The sequence below is a fragment of the Heterodontus francisci genome, unplaced genomic scaffold (genome assembly GCF_036365525.1).
Source record: "Heterodontus francisci isolate sHetFra1 unplaced genomic scaffold, sHetFra1.hap1 HAP1_SCAFFOLD_52, whole genome shotgun sequence".
Lineage (NCBI taxonomy): Eukaryota > Metazoa > Chordata > Chondrichthyes > Heterodontiformes > Heterodontidae > Heterodontus > Heterodontus francisci.
This window is the reverse complement of record NW_027141175.1, coordinates 13,249,681-13,277,229: the sequence shown is the minus strand read 5'-3', so window position 1 is coordinate 13,277,229 and position 27,549 is coordinate 13,249,681. Positions and strand designations below refer to the sequence as shown.

At 45.0% G+C, this 27,549-nt stretch overlaps 1 pseudogene; it reads right to left on the bottom strand.

Annotated features, from left to right (window-relative positions):
- Nucleotides 1-1,353: 1,353 nt before the first annotated feature.
- Nucleotides 1,354-27,272, bottom strand: LOC137362416 (probable G-protein coupled receptor 139; annotated as a pseudogene).
- Nucleotides 27,273-27,549: the final 277 nt, after the last annotated feature.

The window sequence follows — 27,549 nt, the reverse complement described above, 5'->3', positions numbered from 1 at the left end:
ATTGCTATGGTACTGGAGTTAGATGTAGGCCAGACGAGGTAAGGACGAGAGAGTTCCTTCCCTGAAGGCCATTTGCGAAACAGATATTTTTACAACAATCGACAATGATTTCATTGTCACACTAGACTATTTTTTTTTAAAATTCCAGGTTTATTAATCGAATTCAAATTTCACCATCTGCCGTGGTGGGATTCGAACCCACGGCCCCAGAGCATTAGCCTGGTCCTCTCGGCTACCAGTCCAGTGACATTACCACGTTGTCCGTTATTGCTATGTTAAATGATGTGCACTGTGGCCTTTATACGTGATATGACTCCGACATGCAGTGCGACCATTTTAATTGAAATGCACTGTGGTCATTTTAAGATGGGAGCAAACCACGGTGTTCATTGTCAGTGTTACCTTCCCACGGCAGCGAATGTAGGAGATGTAAAAGAGTAAAGGCTGATAAAGGGTAACAAAAGGTTAACAAATGTTATTAAGGATTATAAACTGTTCCAAAGCATTATCAAGTGTTATGCACGAACAGAAAGGATTGCAATGTTTTATATTCCGTTAGCTAGGTTTATAAATACTTAAAAGTATTAGAGATGGGTTATGACGATGTGTAAAAGTTTAGAAATGATTATAAATGGCTATATAGGCGCACAAAGGACTCCAGGTATTATAAAGGGATTATAAATTATGATGGAAAATTCTGCCTTGCAACTTCCCCGTCACCCTGGGAACAGGAACTGTCACACAGGGAACAAGCCCCGCACCCATGCCGTATCACCATGGGAACAGACTCGGTCGACACTCCTGGTCACCCTGGGAATCGGCTCCACTTCACTCCCGGGTACCAAGGGAACAGGCCCGCCCCCACTCCCCCGGCACCCTGGTAACAGGCCCCACCCCTACTCCCCCGCACCCTGGGGACAGGGTCCGCCCCCTGCCCGTCCCCATAGCAGCAGGTCCCGCTCCCATTTTCCCCGCACTCTGCAAGCAGGGTCTGTCCCTACTCCACTCGCACTCTGGGAAGAGGCTCTGATACCCCGTAAAGCTGAGAGTCGGCTCTGCCCTCAATCTCTGGCACCATGGAAACAGGCCCTGCCCCCACTCCGGTGTCAAAAGCGCCACACTCGCTATCGACACAGAGCTCGGCCGCACTCATCTGTCACCCTGGGCATTGTGTCTGCCCCCTCGCCCCCATCACGATGTTGAACAGACCTCACTACCACTCTGTCGTCACAATAGCGTCAGGCTCCGACCCCCGCTCTGTGACCAACGCGTCAGGCTCCTCCCGACTCTGTCAGCACAGCAGCGGGCACTTTCTCCCGGAGGAGGAAATAGTCGGTGATTCAATTCCTCTCATCAGTGAACGAATTTAATAATTGTGGTAAAGGGATATTTCAGCACATTCTTCAACTGCTCTCTGAACTGAGTTTGGGTCACGGCATAAATCGCAGTATTTGTGCAGCAACTCAGAAGTTGCAGCATGAAAGCCAATTCCTGCAGAAAAAGAGGCATTGATACAGACACAGACCGCAAAAACTGCATAGGTAGAAATGGAGATACAGACACAGACACCGTCAAATACTGCATCCGGCTCCATATCGAATACACCATTAACACTGCCCATAACAGGATGAAATTCCCCGAGATAACTAACAGTAAAATGATGGATTTCCTTCGGCTCTCCATCTCTGGGTCTCTGCAACTCTCCACACTGCTGTGAGCCCGGAGTCTCCTGCGTCCTCTGTTGCTCACTAAGATTTGTCTGACGGTGAGAGAATTGAGCAGCAGACTCATGACAAATGGGAGCCCCGGGGTTAGAATGTGATGGAAGAACTCGATTGCTACCCACACCCGAGAGATCTGAGCGTCGAATGTTACCCGACAGAACCAGGGATCGTTTCACAGCAAATACCAACCTGCTAGCATAAAATACCAGGTGGTGTTCTTTAAACAGCTCAGCACAGTCACTGTTCCCAGAACCACAGCCGCCGTTTTCTCACTGCAATATTTACTTTTCCGTTTCTGGCAACAAATGGCCACAAATCGATCAAAGGTGAAAGTGACGGTGAACCAGACAGAACAGTCAGTGGCTGCATAAAGCAGGACGGCATGGATATTACAAACGGGAATGGACTGCAGGAACTGAAACTGTTCCTTATAAATAATTGGAATGTGTCTCAATATCAGGTCGAGGATAATGACCAGTAGATCCGCCACTGACATGGCCATCAGGTACCGAGTGACACATTTGGAGAGACCGCACTTTCCCCGAGACAGGATCCCAATCGTCAGCAAGTTGACTGTGAGGAAGGGAAGTAAATAGGGAAATTATACATCAGGCTGGGAGAAAAGTTACCAGTTTGATTGAGGAATGTTTGCGATTTACAAATGTGTTCCTGTATCCTGTAATCTGTCGGAATGATTGGACCTGAAAGAACAAATGGGAAGATCTGTAATCAGGTGGAAGGCAGGACAGATTAAATGACAATTGGATGATATTGAATTTTTTAAACCCGATATTGATCATAATCCTCCCCTCCCTCCGTTTATTGCCTGCTTTAAAAACTGTTCCATCGCTCATCTCTCTCAGTTCTGATGAAGGGTCATCGCCCTGAAACATTAACTTTGTTTCTCTCGCCAGACCTGCTGAATTTGTCTCGCATTTTATGTTTTTATTTCAGATTTTCAGCATCTGCAGCACTTGGCTCCTGTATAGAAAATTGATAAACAACACGGAATTCAGTGATTTAAAAGCAATGATTGGAAATGAATCCGCTGAAAAATCAAAAAAACAAATAATCGCAATCATCACAAGTTGACTGTAAACAAGGGAAATTATCAAGAAATAATACATCAGGTTGGGATTAAAAACAACAGTTTGATGGTGTTCGGGTCATACTTGTTGCCACATTCAGTATGTATCTAATTATTGTATCAGTGACTTCTGCTGGAGAGAGTGGGGGTTGGATTTAGTGGAGCCAGCTGGTTCCTGATAGCAGACCAGAAGATCGAGGGGATTCCCGTCCTGGCATTCGGCGTCCCCACCAGCAGAAATTCAATGACATTAGGGGAATTAACTGCTTGGTTCCGTGCTCCACATCACTATAATTATGGGGATCACGCTGCCAAAGCTGTTGAACAATTTCAGGCCAGCAGCTCAGTAGTATCGGCAAGGCCACTGGCAGCAGCATAACTGCCAGTACTGCACCAGGCCTTGGTGAAAGGCAATCTCTAGACGCCTAGAGCACAGATAAATATGGCAAACACACTAGGGACAGTCAGCTAGTTGGGGCCACTGTCCGTAATACACCAGACCTGGAGATACAGCATCTCAGGTAACGATGACGAGGACACTTCTTGCCAGACGAAGTAAATGGGAGCCACTGCCAGTACTGCGCCAGGCCTAAGGCCAGAATGATTGCTGGAGTCCCAGAGTCCATGTAAGTGTGTGGGGGGGATGGTCGCCAGGACCTGTTAGGTAGTGAGGGCCACTGCTGGTACAACACTAGACCTGAGCCTACGCCCACTGCTGCACAGCCTTGACACCAGGCAAGTTTTTAGTGTCATTGGGGCTGGTCAGGGAGCTGGGGCCACTTCTGGACCTATTGCACTCCTGGGACCTGGATCATCACTGGAGTCCCATAACCAGAACGTGTAGGGGCTTCAGGTGGGCGTGGGGGTGGGGCCCACTGCTTGTACCACACCAGGCCTGGAAACAGATGAATTGATGGAGCCCCACACCCGAGGTAAGTGTGGTGGGTTTCAGAACCAGTCAAGGACGGGGCCCATTTCCAGGATTACATATGACCTGGGACCAGGACGTTCACAGGAGGTCAGATCCCAGACAGGTGTGATGGGATAGACAGGATCAGTCCGGGAATGGCCTCACAGACGGTACTACAGCCAGCTTGGGACTGGGAGCATCAGTGGACACCCATAACTAAGGTAAGTGTGGCACTGCCGACTGGACCTGTAAGGACATTGGGGGGGGGGGGCACTCTCAGTATAAGACCAGTCCTGGGAGCAGTAACATCGCTGGAGACTTGGACCCCAGGTAAGTGAATTTTTGCAGCTGGGGCTAGTCAGGGAGCAGGGGCCACTGCTGGTAGTACATCAGTCCTGGAATCGGGAGCAGCTTTGAGGTCCCAGACTCCAGGTAAGTGTGGTGAGGTTGCCGGTGCCAGTCCTGTAGCTCCTGGAAGGTGGAAAAGGGTGCTTATTGAATGCATAGGCTTTTATCGGAGAAGCAGTCTCTGCTTCGGGGATCCATCCATGGGCCACAGATTACCTATAGAAGAGGTTTTCCCCAATTATGCAGGGAGGCAGCCTTGTTTTACTGGGTAGATTGCACAAGTGGTGGGCTCCCGCCAACCGCTCGTGTAATTCCATTTAAAGGCCTCAATTGACATCTGGATGGGAAGCTTGTCTTAGCCAAAGTTCTATGGGCCCCGCCACCGCTTATCCTGTCTCACAGGGACCATTAAATTCAGCCTTGGGTTTAAATTAAAGAACCATAGTAAGATTGGGAAATTGAATAAAAACACAGGGATTTCAGCTGGAATCAGAAGTTGATTGAGAAGTTAATTAAGTACGAGGATTAAATTAAACATCAGTAATAATAGGTTTATAATAAATCATCCCCCCCCCCACCCCGGTAAATATTGATGAGGACAGTAACATATTTCATGAGGTCTTTTATCAACACTGTAGTGAATGTCTTTTTGTCAGACTGGAGGAAGATATACTGTGTTGATCCCCAGGGTTCGATACGAGGTCCACTGATGTTTCTGATATACATTAATGACTTAGACTTCGGGCTTCAGCCCACATTGTCGAAATTTGCAGCAGTCATGAAGCGTGAAAGTACAGTGAAGAGTGAGGAAGATAGTAATGGAATTCAGGAGGACAGAGACAGGGCGGTGGAATGGGCAGAAACAACAATAACAACATGTGCTGATATTGCACCTTTCATGCATTGAAACGCTTCAAGATGCTTCACCGGCACATTATAAAGCAAAATAAAACACGGAGTGACATTAGAGGACTGTCGGTAACATGGTCAAAGGCTGGATCAAAGAGTTTTAATGAGTGTTTTAAAGTCAGAAAGCGATGTGGAGAGGTGTGGAGAGGGTATTATGGAGCTTAGGGCCCAGGCAACTGAAAGTACGATCATCAATGGTGAAGAGATTAAAATCCAGGGTGCTCAAGAGGCCAGTATTAGATGAAAACACATATCTTAATGTGTCGTGGGGCGGAAGGAGATTACAGTGATAGAGGACTGGATATGTGTGGGAAGTGGGACTCCCAGTGCTGGTCCAGAAAGGCGATGGTAACACCAGCTCGGCCTTTTCGTGCCACACCCCCGACACAGAGAGTTCCATTTTTTTTCTTTGTCTCCGTGTCTCACATCAGTATGCAAGCCACTTTAAAGATGGGATTCCCGCCTCCAAGTCTGATTGCTAGCCAATCAGCTCAGCAGTATTGGCACTGTCACTGGAGGTTTTGGCCACTGTCAGTACTGCAGAGGTCTTGGACCCAGGCCCAGCGTTGGAACCAGGACGCAAGGTGAGTGAGATATGGTCATCAGGACCAGTATGCAAGTCCTCACCTCATGGGGATCCATAAAATCCAGCCCATAGAGTAGTGAGGCCATGGAAGATTTTGAAAACAAGGATGAGGATTTTAAATTTAAGACGTGTCTTAATCGATAGCCAATGTAGGTCAGCGAGCACAGCAGTGATAGATGAATCAGCGTGAGAGTGTTAATGGGAGTGAACACAACAGCAGCTGAATTTTAGATGAGCTGACGTTTACAGAGATTAGAATGTGGGAGATCAGCAGGAAGGCATTGGAATGATCAAGTCTAGAGCTAACTAAGGCCTGAATAAAGGTTTTGGGCAGAGGAGCCGAGGCAGGGGCGAAGTCAGGCCAAGTTACAGCGACCTTATTTGGCCAGTATTCAGGAGAAGTTTGTTGCGGCCGGTATGTAGCAAGCCCAACAAGAAAGGGCGCAGTTTTGGACTTAATATTAAGAAATGAAGTTAGGAAAGTGGAAGGTGTGGCAGTCAGAGAGCACTTTGGTGACAGTGATCATAATTCAGTCAGTTTGATTATAATTATGGAAAAGGGCAAGGACAAAAAAGGAATGCTAGTTCTCAAATGGGCCGAGGTCAATTTTACTAAACTGAGGAGTGACTTAGCGAAAGTGGAATGGAAACAGCTACTAGAAGGCAAATCAGTGTCACAGCAGTGGGAGACATTAAAAGGGAAGATTCAAGGGGTTCAGGTAAACATTCCAAAAAGAAAAAGTGTGGAACGGCCAATTCTAGAACCTCCTGGATGTCAAGGAGCCTACAGGGTAAGATAATGCAGAAAAGGAAAATATTTGTCGACAATGAGAACTCAGTACACCAGAAAGCTGAGAGGAGTATAGAAGGTGGATGGATGTGATCCAAAAGGAAATTAGAAAAGCAAAGAGAGGGCGTGAAAGAATATTGACAAGCAAAATCAAGATGATCCCGAGGATGTTTCATTAATACATAAGGAGTCAGAAGATAAATAAGGAGAGTGTAGGGCCCATGTGAGAGCACAAAAGTAACATATGTGTAGGGAGGGAAGATGTGGTATGGTTCTTAATGAATACCTTGCATCTATCTTCACAAAAGAGGGGGATGATTCAGATATTTTAGATAAGGAAGAGGAGTGTGAAGTATTGCATGTGATAAGCATAGAGAGGATGATGTATGAATGAGATTAGCATCCTTGAAAGGTGATAAGTCACCAGAACCGGATCAAATGTACCCGAAGTTGTTAAAAGAATCGAGGGAGGAAATAGCGTAAGTTCTGTCCATCATTTTCCAGTCCTCACTGGATGCAAGTGTCGTGCCAGAGGCTTGGAGAAGTGCTAATGTTGTACTTCTGTTGAAAAAGAGAGCGAGGGATAGACCAAATAATTACAAGCCAGTTAGTCTAAGCTCAGTAGTGGACAAATTGCTGGAATCATTTCTGAGAGTTTGGATAATCTGCCATTTAGAAGGGAATAGATTCATCAAGGATAATCAGCATAGATTTGTGAAGGGAAGATCTTGTTTGACTAAACTGATTGAATTATTTTAAGAAGAAACAAGGAATATTTCTGAGCATAGTGCATTTGATGTGGTCTACATGGAATTTAGCACTGTGTTTGACAAGCTCCCACATAGCAGAAAGGTTACAGCACACAAAATCACACAGTTGTTACAGTGCTGAAGGAAGCCTTTCGGATCGTCAAGTCCACACCGGCTGCCTGAAAGAGCAACTCCTCAGTTCCATTCACCTTTTTTCTCCCCGTAACCCTGCACATTGTTACAGTTCATATAACTGTCTAATTCCCTTTTCAATGCTTCAATTGAACCTGCCTCCTTCACGTTCCCAGGCAGCGCATTCCAAACCTTAACCACTCGCTGCGTCGAGAAGAGCTTTTCCTCATGTCACTTTGAAATCTCTTACCAAGTACTTTCAATCTGTGCCCTCTCGTTCTCGATCTTTTCACGAGTGAGAACAGTTTCTCTCTATCTACTCCTTCCAGAACCCTCGTGATTCTGAATACCTCTATCAAATCACCGCTCACCCTTTTTTTCTCCAAGGAAAACAGTCCTAACTTCTCTATTCTGTCTTCTGAACTCAAATTCCTCATCCTTGGAACCATTGTCGTGAATCTTCTCTGTCCTCTCTTCAATGCCCTCACATCTTTCCTCAAGTCAGGATCCCAGAATTGGCGCAATACTCCAGCTGAGGCTAAAATAGTGTATATTACAAGTTGAATGGAACTTCCTGCTCTTGCACTCTATGCTCCTATTAATAAAGCCGAGTTACTGCATGCTTTATTAACCGGTCTCTCAACCTGTCCTGTCACCGTCAATGACTTATGCACATATATACCTAGGTCCCTCTGCTCCTGCACCCCCATTAGAATTGTACTTGTATTATGTATTGTCTGTGCACGTACTTCCAATCAACATGAATTGCGCATTTCTCTGCATTGAACTTCATCTGCCACCTGTCTGCCCATTTCCCCAAGTTGTCTATGTCCTTTTGAAGTTCTAAATGTTCCTCCTCACAAGGTCAAGGCCATTAATATATGTCAGGAAAAGCAAGGATCTCAACACTGATCCCTGGGGAACTCCACTACAAACCGTGCTCCAAACCAAAAAACTTCCATTTCACACTACTCTTTGTTTCCTGTCACTCAGCCAATTTCATATCCATGTTGCTACTATGCCTTTTATTCCATGAGCTAAAGGTTTGCTCACAAGTCTGGTATGTGACACTGTATCAAATGCCCTTTGACAATCGCTGTACACCACATCAACAGCATTGCCCTCACCAACCCTCTCTGTTACCACTTCAAACAAACTGCAGCAAGATTGTGAAACACAATTTCCCTCAAGAAATCCATGCTGGTTTTCCTTAATTAACTCTCATTTATCTATGTGACTATTGATTTTGTCACGAATGATTTTGTCTAGAGGTTTCATCACCAGCGAAGTTGAACTGACTGGTCTGCAGTTGCTATGCTTATCTGTACACCCTTTATTGAACAAGGATGTGACGTTTCCAATTTTCCAGTCCTCCAACATCATCCCCGAGTCTCAGAAAGAATGAAAAATATAGCCAGTGCTTCTACAATTTCCACCCTCACTTCCCTTAGTATCCTTGGATGCATCACATCCGGTAGTGCTGCTTTATTTACTTTAAGTGCAGACAACCTGTCTAATAGTTCCTGTTTATCAAATTTAAGCCCCTCTAGTGTCTGACCTCACACCTTTTTCAACAATTCCAGGGTTTATATGCCTATAGTAAACTTTGTGATGCCCTTTAATGCCAGCTGGCAGTTGCTTTACATGCTCTTTCTTTGCTTCTATTATTTGCTTTTTCACTTTCACTGTGGACCTTCTATTTTCAGCCTGGTTCTCAATAGTATTTTCTGCCTGTCATCTGTCATAAGGACATGTTTTCTCCTTTATCTTACTTTCTAACTCTTTTGTCATGCAGAGAGCTCTGGATTTGTTTATCCTACCTTTCCCGTCGAAGGAGCATACCTTAACTGTGTCCAAACTGTCTCATTTTAAACGTATCCCATTGTTCAGGTACCAGTTTGTCTGTCAGCTTTTGATTCCACTTGATTCGCCCCAGCTCCATTCATGCCCCCTTGATGTTGGCCTCATCCCAATTAATTATTCTGAACCCGGAATGCTCTTTGTCCTGTTCCCAAATTCAGCCTAGACCTTATGATACAATGATCACTATACCCTAAAAACTCTCCTATTGATAATTGTTCCACTGGGTCCACCTAATTCCCAAGAACCAGGTCTGGCAGTTCTTCCTTCCTCGTTGGACTAGCAACATACCATTGCAGAAAAAAATCCTGAACACACTCCAGAAACCCTTGCCTCTCACTGTCCTTTACAGTACTATTATTCCAGTCTATATTTGGAGAATGAATGCCTCCCATTAAAACTACCCTATAATTTTTGCACCACTCTCTAATTTCCTTGCAAGTTTGGTCCTCCAGGTTCTTACCAATAGTTGGTGGCTTATAGGCAACACCGAGCAATGGAACTGCACCTTTTATTTCATTATCTCTAGCCAAATTGATTCCGCCATCGGACCCTCTGGGACATCCTTTTTCTGCAGCACTGCAAGTTATCCTTAATCAATGCTGCCACCGCCCCCCTTTTTTTCTCCAGCACTGCAATGGTCTCCTTAATCCAAAAAGTAAAGCCCATGGGATCCAGGGAAATGCAGCAAGGTGGATGCAAAATTGGCTCAGTAGCAGGAAAGAACGGGTAATTGTTGATGGGTGTTTTGGCGACTGGAAGGCTGTTTCCTTTTGTGTTCCGCAGGGCTCAGTACTGGTTCCCTTTTTGTGGTATATGTAAGCAATTTGGCTATAAATATAGGAGCATGTTCAAGACGTTTGTACACAACATAAGGGGGAAAACGCCGCCTGAATGAGAGCGAGGAGGATAGCTGTAAACTGCAGAAAGAGATTGATGGTCTGGTCAAATTGGCAGAAAAGTGGTAAATGGAATTCAACCTGCATAAGTGTGAAGTGATGCATTTGGGGAGGTCAAGCAAGGCAACGGAATTCACGATAATTGGGAGAATACTGAGAAGTGTAGAGGAAGTAAATGACGTTGGACTAAATGCCCACAGATCCCTGAATGTATCAGGGCAGGTAGATAAGGTGGGCAAGAAGTGTTGTGAGAGCCCATATTTCTTTGTTAAAACTTGGAATCTATATTTTAAAACGGAAGAGTCTGAACGTTGGGTGTTTTCTTTTGAAGGAAATTCAACTGAACGTTAACCAGTAAACAAGCTTTTGCTGGAGCACATGTGATTTCAGGTTAACAACACAGGGAGTTCTAACCTGAAGGGACAGATGATTACAAGGAAATGACGGACCACGACATATAGCTGTCACAGGATTGTTGCTGATCTGTTTTTGCTATCACTTTGAATTGTTCAAAGATGTCGCTTTTCTTTTTACTAAAATCGGCAGTTGGAATTTGCTTTGGACCTGATAGAAGATCGGAAGAGAAAGAAAACTCCTGTTGCATCTCTTTGAAGAATCCCTGCTATTGAAAAGCAAAAGCGGGTATGAAGTTGTACTGTTGCCTCCTGTATTTTGAAGAAACATTGAACTTTTGCAGAAACCAACCAACTTCAAAAGAACCTTGCATCAAATGTTTGAGTACTGAAACCTGCGTTGTTGCACATTTGCTGTAAGACCTATGTGAAGCCTTCTGCAGTTGAATTGCTTTGAACATCTACCCAAACAAACTGTTCAGCGACCTCGCCTGGAACGTTTCCGAGTACCAGCCAACAATTTGACTTTGGAACACCTCGTCAAAACAAAGGACTTCCTTCCAGATTATTGCAGTCTACTTTTTTTTTTAATTCTTTCTATTCCTTTGTAACAGCTGTAAACAAAAATCCCTACTTGTGGTGAACTCTTTGTTGGATGCATATGCGTGTGCGTGAGGGCAATGGTAAAATACAGGGCTTTAATATTTCATTTCGCATATATGTTTACTTCCTTATTGGTTAAGACTTGTTTAAGAACAAAGTTTAATTTTGTTGTTTATTAAAGATGGTATGTTTTACTCTGGTAACAATTAGAGGATCTGGTTGGTTGTTTCAGTAGGTGGGAAAAATTATTGATAGGCTGTGCCCTGTGGAGAAGTGGGACTGATTTAACAGTGCACTCCCCCCGCATTGGTCGTAACATAAGGCATATGGAATCGTTCATTTTTATTAGCTGAGGTGTAGAATATAAGAGCATGGAGGTTATGCTGGGACTGTGCAATTCATTAGTTAGCAACAACCTGAGTACCGTGTGCCATTCTGGTCACCTCATTACAGAAAGGATGTAATTACACTCGAGAACGTTTGGAGGATATTTACGAGGAGGTTGGTGGAACTGGAAAAATGCAGCTATGGAGAAAGATTGGATAGGCTGGGGTTGTTTTCCTTGGAACACGGAAGGCCCAGGTGAGAATTTAGAGGCCTGGAGAGAGTGGATGTGAAGGTCCTATTTACATGCAGAGAGATCAGTGACCAGGGAGCATAGCTTGAAAGTGATTGCTGGAAAGAGTACAGTGTTATTGAGGAAACAGAATAACCCAGATGGTGGGGGGAGGGTGGTGGGGGGGGGGGGGGATGGGGGTGGGGGGCGGTGTTGGAACTCACTGACTGAAAGGCAGAGACCCAAATCTGATTTAAAACGGAGTCTCGATATGCACCTCTACAGCTTAACGTTCAGCGCTCGGGACCAAATTCTGGAAGGTGGGATTAGAATGGGTGGATCGTTTTTTGACCGACACAGACACGATGGGCCACGTGAACTCTTTCTGTGCTGTTTCAGTTCAATGATTTTCTATGAATTTTCTCTGATTTTCTTGGTGGACATCGACTATTTTAGTGAAGGCTCATCTCGGTGTCAAAAATGACCCAAAGGTTGCCAACAATCTGGTTTAGTCTCACACAGTTGCCAGGAAGAGGGATGCAGTCGGTAGCTAGGGAATAAAGTTGGGAACGGGATCTGAAAACAATGGCATCAATCTTCTCGATATTTAATTGGAACAGTAGATGTGTGAGGTAATACATTTTCGAAGGATGTATGTGGAAAGACAACACAAGGTATATGTTACAATTGAAAAGGGGGTATCAGAAGAGAGCGACCTGGGAGTTTGCGTGCAAATCGTTGAATGTCACAGGGCAGGTGACAAAAGCAGTTAATAAAGCATATGAGATCCTAGGATTTATAAATAGGGGCATATCAAACAAAAGTTGGAAAGTTATGCTAAATCTATATGAAACACTACGGCACACCCCAGTACATAATACATGGAACCGCAGAATTCTTATCATATCGTACCAGGGATGTGGGAATTCAGTTACGTGGAGATATTTGAAAATCTGGGATTGTTCTCTGAAGAGCAGTGAAGGGTAAGTGGAGATGTAATATAGAAGTTCAAAGTCATGAAGAGTTTTGATAGGGTATTTAATGTGAATCTGTTTCTAATGTCAGCAAGTTCAGTATCAAGAAGACACAGATTGAGGTAATTGACACAGACCCAGAGGTCTAATGAGGAGAAATGTCTTACAGAGCAAGTTGTTAAAATGTGGAATTCACTGCCTGAAAACATGGTGGAAACATAGAAAGTTAGAAGATAGGAGCAGCAGTAGGCTATTCGGCACTTCGGGCCTGCTGTGCCATTCAAAAAAGATCACGGCTGATCATTTATTCAGTACCATGTTTCCGCTTTCTCCCAACATACCTTGATCCCTTTGCCATTAAGAAATATATCGATCTCCTTCTTCAATACATTTAATGACTTGGCCTCCACTGCTTTCTGCGGTAGATAATTGGACAGATTCACCACCCTCTGAGTGAAGAAATTTCTCCTCATCTCTGTTCTAACTGGCATACCCCGTATCGTGAGCCTGTGACCCCTGGTTCTGGCTCCCCAGCAATTGGGAACATCCTCCCTGCATCTGAAATAAAAGCAAAATACTGCAGAAGCTGGCAATCTGAAATAAAAATAAGAAATGCTCCCTGCATCTAACCTGTGTAGTTCTGTTAGAATTTTATATGTTTCTATGGGATCCCTTTCATTCTTTTAAACTCGAGTGCAGTCGAACCAACCTCTCCTGATACATCAATCTTACCATCCCAGGAATCAGTCCAGTAAATCTTCTTTGCACCCCATCCATGGCAAGAACATCCTTCCTCAGATAAGGCAATCAAAACTTCTCACAATACTCCAGATGAGGTCTCACCAAGGCCTGTGATAGGGTGGGATGGGGGAGAGTGTGTTAAGGGCAAAATCTACTTGGATGGAGTTAAGAAGCATAAAAGGTGCAGTTACATTGTTCAGTGTTCTCTTTAGGCAATCAGCTCGTGGGAAGGACGTTGAGGAATAAATTTGAAAGGAAATTACTGAAAGTTGCATGAATTATATAGTAGTTACAATTGGGGACACTCATTATCCAATTATGGACTGGGATAGTAGTAATGTAAAGGGCAGAGGAGGGCAAGAGTTTCTGGAGCGTGTTCAGGAAAATCTTCGACAAAAGTATGTTGCTAGTCCAACGAGAAAGGAGGCAGTGCTATACCTGGTTCTCGAGAATCAGCTGTTCCAAGTGGATCAAGTGTCAGTAGGAGAACATTTAGGAGACAGAGATCATTGCATCATATGGTTGACTCTGAGAAAGGAAAAATGAGAATCCAGGGGGAGAATAATGAATTAGGGGAAAGCCAACTTCAATGGCGTAAAAATGGTGCTGGGACAAAGACATTGGACTTAAACTTTGACAGGACAAACAGTAGCTGAAGAATGGGTTACCTTCAAAGAGCAGGTAGTTCGGGCACAGGCAAGGTATATTCCCTCGAAGGGGGAGCGTAGGGCAAACAGATCTCGAGGTCAATGAATGAAAAAAGAGACAGAGTTGAAAATGAAGAAGAAAAAGTGTGTTTATGACAGATGTCAGATCGATCATAAAATGGATAACCAGGCTGAATATGGAAGGTTCAGAGGTGAAGTGTAAAAGCAAATAAGAGAAACAAAGAGAGAGTACGCAAAGAGACTGGCAGCAAACTTTAAAGAAAATCCTAAAGTCTTTCTGCAGTCTCCCCCAGTGTAAGTACGCAGTCTTCCACGAGCCATGTTGCAGCTACTGGAGAAACACCGTATAAGAGCAGTAGGCAAGTCTTGCGAACCCACAAGACAGTCTCTAATGGAATAGACAATGGGGAATATTTCAGTTTTGTATGTATAATTGGATGTGATCTTGGATAAAGATGTTCACGGAAAGGTTTTTGTTGGTGTTTTTATTGGAGGATGGTGACCAATTGGACACTGTCACTGGGCGTCTCAGATGGATGTAGCAGTGGAGAATAGGAGATTTATGGCGAGAAAGGGAAGTTGTCCTGTGGGAACTGAACTCTTAGCAGGGACTCTCCGACAGCCTGTCTGGGTCGAAGGCGTCCAGGAAACATACTCCCGGCCTCCTCCTTTTCCACCTCCTGAGGTAGCCCAGGATTCCTGGTGCCAATTCCTGTGTCCTCATGATGGTGATGATATGAAGGGTGCGGCAGAACACCATGAACTTGGACACCTGCTCCAGTGTGTACTGGAGGGCTCCCCCCGAGAGGTTCAGACATTGGAGGCAATGCTTCATCAGACCGATATTCTGTTCCACGATGTTCCTGGTGACTCCATTTCTCATGTTATTGACATGTTAATTGCATGAGGTTGCTTGGCTGCAGGAGGTGGGTTGGGGGTGTAGAAACATGAGTTGTGTCTGGAGGGGAGTTTTCTTTATCTACGAGGAGCCACATTCTGATTCTGCATGGAGTTAAGGCCCCAACTAGAGGACTGTGTCCAATTTTGGTAACCAGACTTTAGGAAGAATGTGAAAGTCCTTGAGAGGGTGCAGAGGAGATTTGCCAGAATCGTTCCAGGGATGGGGATTTTAGTTACAGGGTTAGTTTGACCTGGAGTTGTTTTCCCTGGAGCAAGGAGATTAAGAGGAGGTTTGATAGAGGTGTACAAGATTATGATACGTTTAATTAAGATAGACAAGGAAAATCTGTTGCCATTAACTGCAGAAACACGAACAAGGGGGCACAGACGAAAGATTGCGGGCAAGTGATACGGGGGAATATGAGGAAGAACTTTTTTACACAGTGGATGGTACTGACCTGGAACTCACGGACCATGAGTTGGTAGAAGCCGAGACAATCAATAATTTCCAAACGAAACTGGATGGGCACCTGAAAGAAATGAACTTATCGGGGATTGCGTGGGGGAGTGAGACTGACTGGATTGTTCCACGAAGAACTGGCATGGAGGGGTCGACTGGCCTCTTCCTGCATATAAACGACTTTATTACAACATCTGCGACATTATGTTGGACACTGCGCCTGCTCCTACCTGGAAATCACCCCTAAAAATCTGAAAAGGACAAAGGGTGGGAAGGTGATATCCGCCAAAGCAGTCCTGGGAGAGAAATATCAGCAGGAGACACAAGGGGCCCTCCTCCAGCCAAAAAGGAAGGTGCTGTGAGCAAGGGTGAGACCCAGAGACTTGTGTGCTTCCATTGTAACAAGGCATGACATTCAAAATCTGGCTGCTGGCACTTAAAGTGGAAACCGGTAGCCTTAATCAGGGCACAGCTGCTCAGTGCAGGTGAGGGCCTGATGGAAAACACGGAACAGGCTGTGGGTTTGAATCCCATTAGGGTGAAACCCAGGAAGCTTTCGACGGCCAGTGCAGGAAAAGTTGATAGTATTCCTGAAGGTTATCAGGGTTTGGTATTTGAAGGGAAAGTAACTTCAAACCCTTCGAGTGGGGCAAGCAAGCTCATAGTGATTCTTAGCAACACAAGGGCCACCAGACCCCTTTTTAACTGAGAGTGCAGTGAACACCAAAATGGTGGTAAATGATGTTTGAGGGCAGTGTATGCCTGCACCTGTACACCGAGTACACCTGGAGTGCGACCTAATTACGGAAGCGGGGACAATAGGGATTGTCCCTAGTTTGCCTGTGGACGGGGTTGGCCTGCTCCTCGGTAATCAGCTGTGGAGGATGAAGGTGGCAGCCACCCCACCCCTGCCGCCAAGTAGAGAAAGAAATACCGCAGGAGGTGAGAGAGGCAGAGCAGTGGCAGGAAACGGTCTCCTGCAGAAACCCGGAAAGTGCAATGGGTCAGGCCAAGATCAAATTAGTTCCTTCAAAGCAGACTGCAGTGGCACTGCAGGCAAATGACCAGGTCTGTCAGTCTGAGACTTGCTTTGGAAAGTTAGGAGACCCAGGGAATGAATTAAATGGATTTTCCCCAGCTGAGGCTCAGTGAGCCGACCTGGTATTGCGAAAGTTAGCACAGGCTGCTCAGTTTGAAAGAGAAGCAGAGAGAGTCCCTGACTGCTACATTTTGAAGAATGAGGTACCGATAAGTACATAAAAACATAAGAAATAGGAGCAGGAGTAGGTCATTCAGCCCCATCATTCAATAAGATCATGCTGATCTGACCCAGGCCCCAAGTACTCTTTCAGACCTGATTCACATAACTCTCGTCTCCCCGAGATTTCAAAAATCTACCTTCCTCCTCCTTAAATACATTTAGTGACCTAGCCTCCACCACTCTCTCAGCTAGACAATTCCAGTGATTCACCACCCTCTGAGAAAAGATATTCCGTACCATCTCAGTATTAAATGTGTGACCGCTTAGTCTGTAACTCTGTCGCCTAGTTCGAGATTCCCCCACCAGTGGAAACATATTCTCAATATCTTCTGTCAAGCCCCCTTAGATTCTGATATGTTTCTATAAGATCACCTCTCATTCTTCTAAACTCCAATTAATAAACGTCTAACCTGTTTAGCCAGTCTTGATAGCACAACCCCTTAATCCCAGGAATCATCCGAGTGGACCTTTTCTGAACTGCCTAGTATATCCTTCCGTAACTACGGGGACCAAAGCTACACGCAGTACTCAGGTGTGGCCTCACCAACACCCTGCACAGTTGCAACAAGACTTCCCTACTTTTACACTCCAACTCCCTAGCAATTAAGGCCAGAATTCCATTTGCTTCCTAATTATTTGCTGCACCTGCATACTAAACTTTTCCGTTTCCTGCACAAGGACATCCAAATCCCTCTGTACTTGTAGCATTTTGTCGTCCTTCTCCATCTAAATGATAATCTTCATTTTTATTCTCCCTACCAAAGTGGATTACCTCACACTTTCATACATTCTTTCAACTAAGGCAAAGGAATACATGATTAATGGGAAAATACTGAGAAGTGCAATGGAAGTGAGGGACCTTGGGATGAATGTTCACAGGTCCCTGAAGGACAATAGGGCAGATTGAAAAGGTGGTTGAGAAGACATATGGAATCCTTTCCATTATGAGCCGTGGTATAGAATATAGGAGTAGGGAGGTTATGCTGGAACTGTATAACTCACTGGTTAGGCCACAGCTTGAGTACTGTGTGCAGTTCTGGTCACTTCATTACAGAATGGATGTAACTGAATTAGAGAGCATACAGAGGAGATTGAAGGCGATATTGCTAGGATTGTGAAAATGCAGCATTGAGGAATTATTGGATAGGCTGGGCTGTTCTCCTTGGAACAGAGAAGGCTGAGGGGAGATTGGATTGAAATGTAGAAAAGTTTGAATGTCCTGGATGGAGTGGAGGTGAAGGGTCTATTCACCTTAGCAGAGAGGTCAGTGATGAGGGGGCATACATTTTAACCAGATGGTCGAATGATTCGAGGGAAGATAAGGGGAAAAAATTGCCTTGCTGCACCTCAAGTGCTGTAACTTGCAGGACTACGGACCAAATGCTGGAAGGTGGGGTTCTGTTTTGGGTGTAGGGGTGTGGGTCATTTTGGCAGGCAAGAACACAATGGGCCATTTGGCCTATTTCTATTTAGTGAAGATGCGTATTTGTAGTTGGAAGCTCATATCGAGATCCAATATAACACCAAGGTGTGAACAGTCTGGTTTTGTCACACAGTTGCCACAATGAGGGATGGAGTCAGCAGCTAGGGAATGAAGTTCGGAGTAGGGACTGACAACAATGGCTTCAATCATCACACTTTTGAATTGTCACAGCAGATGTGTGAGTTAATGCATTTTAGAAGGATGTATGCAGAGAGACAACACAAGCTACATGTTGCAATTGTAAAGGGACTGCAGAAACAGAGAGACCTGGGAGTGCAAATCATTGAAGGTCACAGGACAGGTTAACAAAGCAGTTAACAAAACATATCAGATGCTGTTCTATATAAATAGAGACATAGAAAATAAAGACTCGGAAGTTATGTTAAATCTCTGTAAAACATGCCTACACATGCCAGTAAATGATACATGGAACAACAGAATTTTAATCATATTGTACCACTGATCTAGGAATTCAGTTATGTGGAGGGATTGGAGAAGTTGGGATTATTTTCTTTACAGTAGTGAAGGGTAAGAGGATATTTAATATAGAATTCAAAGTCATGAGGATTTTGAGAAATGAGGAGAATTTTCTTACACAGCGAGTTGTTGGGATCTGGAATTCGCTACTTGAAGTCATGGCGGAAACATGTTTAATACGATCTTTCAAAAGGGAATTTAACAAATGCTGACAACGCAACCACGAGGCGGCGCAATACTTGCACATGCGCAAATGCAGGCACTTCAAATGGAACGTCAGTGTCTGCGACGTTCAGACAGCTGCCTGGATTAATGCTGGCATGGCTTAATGTATCACGCGAAATGCTATCGCGAGATCGTTCTAGCAAACTAACCTTACATTAAGTTGGTTGGAAGCCCAGTAATATGCCTGGATACTCACTGTAATCCTCAGATCCATGGAATATTTCCATGGTATTAAATACAAAATGAATTACATGTTTGATCGTGAATTGACACCCCGATCATTGGAATCAGGCAGATTATAAAATTTGCTGGCAGTTCGTTATTGCGCTTCGTTTAGATGACTGACAAGGGCTAATTCGCCCGAACACAGCTACTAGCTCCTGCCACACTGGTTGCTCTCCCCCATGCGCAGCTTGCTTTGTTCCCCCCAAACCTCATCACTTGCTCCAGGCCTTGCTGCTTCCCCCCTCCACCCTGACCGACTTTTCTCCGCTCCTCTGCGCAACGCTCTCTGACTTCTTACTCCCCACATCCCCTCACCAACCCCCATTCAGCCGTTAGTTAGCGGCGGCGCCGCTTTACCCCCTGTCAGCCACGTGCTGCCCAAAGAAGCAAGTGGTGACGGGGCGATGTAGGAACGAGTGTATTGAGTACTCTGTACAAGCAGCACTCCCTAAAACTGGTCTCTATGCAACTTACTCTATTTAGGATTTAGGGAGAGAATTCCAGAGCTTAGGGATGAGAATAATAAGTTCTGGAAATATTCAGCAGGTCTGGCAGCATCTGTGAAGAGACAAACAGACTTAACTTTTCAAGTCTGTGGCACTTCTTCAGAATTGGTAAACGTTAGAAATGTAACAGTCTTTGAGCAAATGAAAGAGGAGAAGGGTGTAGAAGAACAAGAAGGAAGGGTTGTGATGGAACAGAGAAGGGAGAAATTAAATGACAGGCTGTTACATTTTTAACGTTTACCAGTTCTGATGAAGGGTCACTTACCTGGGATATCAGCAACTTTGTTCTCTGCACAGATGCTGCCAGATCTGCTGTGTATTTCCAGAACTTTCCTTTCACCCTTCGGAGTCCCAACATCCACAGTCATTTGCATTTATTTTAGTATTTGATTCACTGCCACTTCTCTTCCAGGAATGCCTACCTTGAAGAAATTCTGCTCTTCTCTTCCAGAGCTTAGGGCTTCGGCAGCTGAAGGCACGGCCATCAATGGTAGGGATGCTTATGTGACCAGAATTAGATGCATGCCGACATCTCCGTGGGTTGTAGCACTGGAGGAAATTCCAGAGATAGGGAGGGGTGAAGCAATTAGGGATTTGAAAAGGAGGCTGAGAGTTTTAAAATTGAGGTGTTGTTGACCATGAGCCAATATAGGTCAGAGGGTACAGGGGGTGACGGGGAACAGGACTTGGTGTGTGTTAGGACATGGGCAGCAGTGTTTTGGATCACCTCAAGTTTATGGCGGGTAGAATGTGGGAGAACAGCCAGGAGTGTGTTGGAATAGTCAAGTATAGAGGTAACACAGGCAAGGGGGAGTGTTTCATCAGCAGAAGAGCAGAGAGATTGAGAGATTTGGCTGATGACACGGAGGTGTAAATAAATGTGAATATTTTGCCGGAAGCTCATCGCAGGGTCAACTATTACACCAGGTTGGGAATAGTTGTCTTTAGTCTCAGACAGTTGACAAGGAGAGGGATGGAGTCGTGAGCTAGGAAACGTTTCTTGCTGGGTCTGAAAACACTGGCTTTAGTCTTCATAATATTTAATTGGCATGGCAGATGCGTGAGGTGATACATTGTAGGAAGATTTTATTTATATTCGTCATTCATGGGACGTATGTGTCGCTGGCTGTGCCAGCATTTATTACCCATACCTAATTGCACTAGAGAAGTTGATGGGTGAGATGCTTACCGATGAATGAGGAGTGACAATACAAGCTAAATGGCACAACCTTAAAGGTGGTGAGAAGAACAGAAAGACCTGGGTATTTGTGTGCAATCTGTGAAGATAGCTGGACAGGTTAACAAACAGTTAACCAAGAAAATAGATCCCTAGACTTTATTAATAGACACATAGGTTTGAATCGTCAGCATGTTATGGTAAATATATAGAAAAGACTAGTTCAGCTCCACCTGGAGCATTGTGTCCAATACTGGGAACCACACTTTAGGAAGGACATGAAGCCTTTGGAGAGGGGACAGAAGAGTTTTTCTGGAACTTTTCCAGGGATGAGGGATTACAGTTGGAAATTTGGGATTGTTCTCCTGTGAGCAGGGAAACTTAAAAGGAGACCTGACTGATATATCTAACATTATAGAGGTTTTAGATCAATTTAATAAAGTGAAACGGTTTCCAATGTGTGAGAGGCCGTTAATCAGAGGACAAAGATTTATGGCGATGGTAAAAAAGAAGCAGAGGCGACACGAGGATTTTTAATGCAATGGTTGTTTCGGATTTTCAATGTATCGTCTGATAGGCTAAAGGATACAGATTCAATAGCGGATTCCAAAAGGGAATTAGATAAATATCTTAACGAGAAAAAAATGGAAGGATCTGGGAAAGAGCCACGGTGTGGTACAAAATGGAAGCTCTTCAAAATTGTCAGCACTGACTTGATAGACCAAATGGCTTCCTTCCATGCAATGCTATTCTTTGATTCTATGATTGTTCCTGCCTCAACTTTCCCAATATTCCTATCCTTCCAAAATGTGTTTGATAATGTACCACAAAACTGTGGCTCAGAAGGGAAGGAGGGAAAATGGGAGAGCACTAGTCATCGGGGACTCGATGGTGAGGAGTACGGACAGGCGGTTCTGTGGGCGCAGGCGAGACGCACGGATGGTTTGTTGCCTCCCTGGTGCCAGGGTCCGTGATGTTTGTGATCGCGCCTTCAGGATCCTTAAAGGGGAGGGGGAGCAGCCAGAGGTCGTGGTGCACATTGGCACCAACGACGTAGGAAGGAAGGGTGGCACAGATGTTAGAAGTGAGTTTAGGGAGTTAGGCTGGAAGCTGAAAGCTCGGACGGACAGAGTTGTTATCTCTGGTTTGTTGCCGGCGCCACGTGATAGTGAGGCTAGGAATAGGGAGAGAGCACAGCTGAACACGTGGCTGCAGGAATGGTGTAGGAGGGAGGGCTTCCAGTTCTTGGATAATTGGACTGCATTCTGGGGAAGATGGGACCTGTTCAAACAGGACGGGCTGCATCTGAACCAGAGGGGCACCAATATCCTGGGAGGGAGGTTTGCTAGTACTGTTCGGGAGGGTTTAAACTAGTTTGGGAGGGGGATGGGAACCGGACTTGTAATCCAGGGACCAGTGGGTCCACTCAGAAAGACAAAGAGTGTAGTGAGGTATTGGGGAAGGTAGCACTGTCACAGAGGACAGATGGGCACGGAGAAGGGTTAAAGTGCGTATACTTCAACGCAAGAAGCATCAGGAATAAGGTGAGTGAATTGAAGGCGTGGATGGGCACTTGGGACTACGATGTTGTGGCCATCACTGAAACGTGGATAGGTGAGGGGGAGGAATGGTTCTTGGAGGTACCTGGTTATAGATGTTTTCAGAAGATTAGGAATGGTGGTAAAAGAGGTGGGGGGGTGGCATTGTTAGTTAGAAATAGTGTAACAACTGCTGAAAGAATTTTCGAGGAGGATCTGCCGACTGAGGCACTGTGGGTTGAGGTCAGGAACAGGAAAGGAGCAGTCACCTTGATGGGAGTTTTCTATAGGCCCCACAATAGCAGCAGGGAGGTGGAAGAGCAGATTGGGAAACAGATTTTGGAAAGGAGCAGAAGTCACAGGGTAGTAATTATGGGGGATTTCAACTTCCCAAATATTGATTGGCAACTCTTTAGATCGAATAGTTTGGATGGGGTAGTGTTTGTGCAGTATGTCCAGGAAGCTTTTCTGACTCAGTATGTAGACTGCCCGACCAGAGGGGAGGCAATATTGGATTTGGTACTAGGTAATGAACCAGGGCAAGTGATAGAGCTGTTGGTGGGCGAGCACTTTGGAGATAGTGATCACAATTCTGTAGCATTCACTGTGGTAATGGAGAGGGATAGGTATGTGCAACAGGGCAAGGTTTACAATTGGGGGAAGGGTAGATATGATGCTGTCAGGCAGGAACTGAGGAGCATAAGTTGGGAGCATATGCTGGCAGGGAAGGGCACGGTCGAAATGTGGAACTTTTTCAAGGAGCAGATAGTAGGGGCCATTGATAAGCATGTCCCTGTCAGACAGGGAAGGGATGGTCATGTGAGGGAACCGTGGTTGACAAGAGAGGTTGAGAGTCTTGTTAGGAAGAAGAAGGATGCGTATATAAAGTTGAGGAAAAAGGGCACAGGCATAGCTTTGGAGGGATACAAGATGGCCAGGAAGGATCTGAAGAAAGGGATTAGGAGAGCTAAGAGAGGGCATGAAAAATGCTTGGCGGGTAGGATAAAAGAAAACCCCAAGGCCTTTTACGCGTATGTCAGAAATATGAGGATGACCAGGGGGACCATAGGTCCGGTCAAGGACAATAGCGGGAGACTGTGTGTTGAGCCGGAAGAGATAAGTGAGGTTTTGAATGAGTACTTCTCTTCGGTATTTACGAATGAGAAGGGGTGTATTACTGAAGAGGACGGTGTGAAACAGACTGGTAAGCTCGAGGAAGTGCTCGTTAGGAGGGAAGATGTGTTGGGGTTTTTGAATAACTTGAAGATAGACAAGTCTCCCGGGCCTGACGGGGTATATCCAAGGATGTTATGGGAAGCAAGGGATGAAATTGCAGAGCCGTTGGCAATGATCTTTTCATCTTCTCTGCTGACGGGGGTGGTACCAGGTGATTGGAGGGTGGCAAATGTTGTGCCCCTGTTCAAGAAAGGGAATAGGAACAACCCTGGGAATTACAGGCCAGTTAGTCTTACTTCGGTGGTAGGCAAGTTGATGGAAAAGGTGCTGAGGGATAGGATTTCTGAGCATCTGGAAAGACACTGCTTGATTCGGGACAGTCAGCACGGTTTTGTGAGGGGTAGGTCTTGCCTCACAAGCCTGATTGAATTCTTTGAGCAGGTGACCAAGCAAGTGGATGAGGGTAAACCAGTGGATGTGGTGTACATGGATTTTAGTAAGGCATTTGATAAGGTCCCCCATGGTAGACTTATGGAGAAAGTCAGGAGGCATGGGATAGTGGGGAATGTGGCCAGTTGGATTAAGAATTGGCTAACTGATAGAAGGCAGAGAGTGGTCTTAGATGGTAAATACTCAGCCTGGAGCCCAGTTACCAGTGGCGTGCCGCAGGGATCAGTTCTGGGTCCTCTCCTGTTTGTGATTTTTATTAACGACTTGGATGAGGAAGTCGAAGGGTGGGTCAGTAAATTTGCAGATGATACAAAGGTTGGTGGAGTTGTGGATACCGAGGAGGGCTATTGTCGTCTGCAAAGGGACTTGGATAGGTTGCAGTGCTGGGCTGAAAAGTGGCAGATGGAGTTTAACCCTGAAAAGTGTGAGGTCGTCCATTTTGGAAGGACAAACATGAATGCAAAATACTGGGTTAACGGTAGGGTTCTTGGGCATGTGGAGGAGCAGAGAGACCTTGGGGTCTATCTGCATAGATCATTGAAAGTTGCAACTCAAGTGGATAGGGCTGTGAAGAAGGCATATGGGGTGTTAGCGTTCATTAGCAGAGGGATTGAATTTAAGAGCCGTGAGGTGATGATGCAGCTGTACAGGACCTTGGTAAGGCCTCATTTGGAGTACTGTGTGCAGTTCTGGTCGCCTCATTTTAGGAAGGATGTGGAAGCCTTGGAGAGGGTGCAGAGGAGATTTACCAGGATGTTGCCTGGAATGGAGAATAAGTCTTACGAGGAAAGGCTGAACATTCTAGGCCTCTTCTCATTAGAAAGGAGAAGGATGAGGGGTGACATGATAGAGGTTTATAAGATGATCAGGGGAATAGATAGGGTAGACAGTCAGAAACGTTTTCCCCGGGTGGAGCAAAGCGTTACAAGGGGTCATAAATTTAAGGTGAAGGGTGGGAGATATAAGGGGGATGTCAGGGGAAGGTTCTTTACCCAGAGAGTGGTCGAGGCATGGAATGCCTTGCCCGGGGAAGTTGTTGAGTCAGAAATTTTAGGGACTTTCAAAAGGCTTTTGGATAGGTATATGGATAAAGGAGAATGATGGGGTATAGATTAAATTGTCCTTGACAGAGGACAAAGGATCGGCACAACATTGTGGGCCGAAGGGCCTGTTCTGTGCTGTATGTTCTATGTTCTATGTAAAACAGCCGTGTTACCAAATTAGAAGCACATTGGATTAAAGGACCAATGTCAGCCGTGGCTCAGTTTGTAGCTCTCTTCCCTTTCAGTAACAAGCTTCTAGGATCAAGTATCACTGCAGGACTTGATCTCAAGAATCAAGGTTGACAGTGCATTGCAATACTGAGGGTGTGCTGCACTGTCAGAGGTGCCATCATTCAAATAAAGCACTAAACCGAGGCCCCGTCTGTCCTCTCAGGTGGATAATAATAATTCCATTGCGCTATTTAGAAGCAGAGGAGGGGAATTATTCCCGGTGTCCTGGTCAATATTCATACTTCAATCAACAGCACAAAAACAGATCTGATCATTAACACATTGCTGCTTGTGGGAACTTGCTGTGCTTCATAGATTACAAGAGAGACTACACTTTAAAAAGTACTCTTTGGGTGTAAATCGCTGTGGGGCATGCAGTGGTCATGAAATGCGTTATTTTCAATAACAGCATTCTGCCAGGATAATCGACATTCACCAAGATGATATACTGGCATGCTCACACACCAACTTTACATTAATGGAGTCAGCTAATTGATACGTCATCCGCTCCTGCCTGGAAACACCCAGATACATAGACGTTCAATGAAAATTTGACCGTAACGGCCACTGACAGCATCGTCTTCACCCTGATGTGAGGCTCCAGTTCATGTTGCAGGAGCTGACACTGCTCTGTGACCAATTACTTATTGAATCAGAGTCGACTCACACACCGCACCTGGGTTAGGTGTAGGTAGGAAATTTGCTCTTGGAAAACCCAGCGTGGGTAGGGCAGAGCCCTATCCTTCCCCCTCTTTACAGATCCTACCCCCTCTGCAGCCACTGTTCCATGTGTTGGTCATGTTACAGACCCAGAGGCACTGTAACTATAGTCCCGATACCTCGTTCAGAGTTGGGGCACCAAATCCTCTGTCCCCCCTGAATGACTGCAGCAGCTCACAATACAACCTCCAGAAAACCATTCACAACACCTCCACTAACTTTACAATAGCAGAAGGAAGTCAAAATCGCCTCTCCTGTAATTTGGATGCCTGGTCCTTTTAAATAACACTGGAGGGGTTTCCTCATGCTGCTGACTGACACAGGCAGTGAGTGGACATGTACAGAACAACTTTCAAAGATGTGTGTCAATGCTGCTGGAACGCCATACTCAAAACGGAACACCACTGTAGAGAAGCCACTGGTGGCTGGCAGCGCATCCACCACCACATTAAAAGTTCTAGGCTTTGTAGCCTCGTCAGCAATGGCTCTACGGAGCCCAGAACTGCAGTTACGGAGAGATACAGAGTGAATTGATAAATAATCTAACGGAAAAAATATGCAGCACCATGAGAAATAGACGGGTGCATGGGACTCATTGTATGGGTGGGGTCATAGAGGGAACTGAACACAATAACAGGAATATTACAAATATGATTCTACTTTACCAGGAATCATTGTGGATCAGGGTGCTCAGGGGTGATGAAAGACAGGATTTAGTGAGAATTAGGATTCAGGAATCAGAGATTTCGATGTGCTGTGGTTAATGCAGGTTTGTAACTATGAGTCTTCTCAGCATAGCTTTAGGATAGTTGAGACTGGATTTTACAAATTGACAAGTTGAGACTGGATTGTGGTTTAAAGAGCAGATGGACAAAGACAAAGGCTGATATTACAGATGTCGTTGTCGACAGGATAGGGTTTTGGAATTCAGCTCAGGGTCAAAAAGATCATTGAGGAAGTGAACTGTTGGTTTCAGCTCTTATATTGGCTGATTCATTGGAAAGAGAACAGAGTGTATGTTGGGAATGACAACAATGGCTTCAATATCCCCAATACTTAAATAACAAGGATAGTAATACATTGAATCGTGGTTTACACATGCAATAGCTGGGCAGGGAGAGACTTACCAGGGGCACCAACAGCAGCAAAGATGACACAGTAAATTAAAATAACAGTAATACAGTTAGCAATGGTTTATAGAACTAATACCTGGAGATAGAAATTTCCCATGAATGATCACAGCAGCGAGGATGGCAGGTTAAATGACAAGATCAGTAATGCAGTTAAATAGGGTTATATAATTAATAACTGGACAAAGAGAGAGACTTACCAGGGACACCAATAATAGCTAGGATGGGATAGTAAATGTATTGAATCATCCGAAGTGCATCACCGAATCGCCATTCCAATGGTATCCAATCACAACCTGCAGATAGACTGTTAAACACATCGGATAAACCCCTACCCAATGTTGTAACATTCCATTCTGCTGTTCTCAGATTCTGACCCATTGCTGCAACATTGAAATCTATTGTTCTCAGATTCTGATCTATCCTCTGCCTCTCTCTGGAGCCGCTGATGCCTGTTCGTGCCGAGGTTTATGCTCCTGCTGACACTATCGGATAACATATTGAAAGGAGTCCCTATTAATAGAAGATGGAAACCCTCTGGTGATACAATTAGGGTCCATGGAGACTGACATTAATTACAGGCACTGAAAGAACAGATTCAGTTAACCCCTTTAAATCCAACACTTTACCACAATAAAGTCGATCTTTTAGCTGGTCT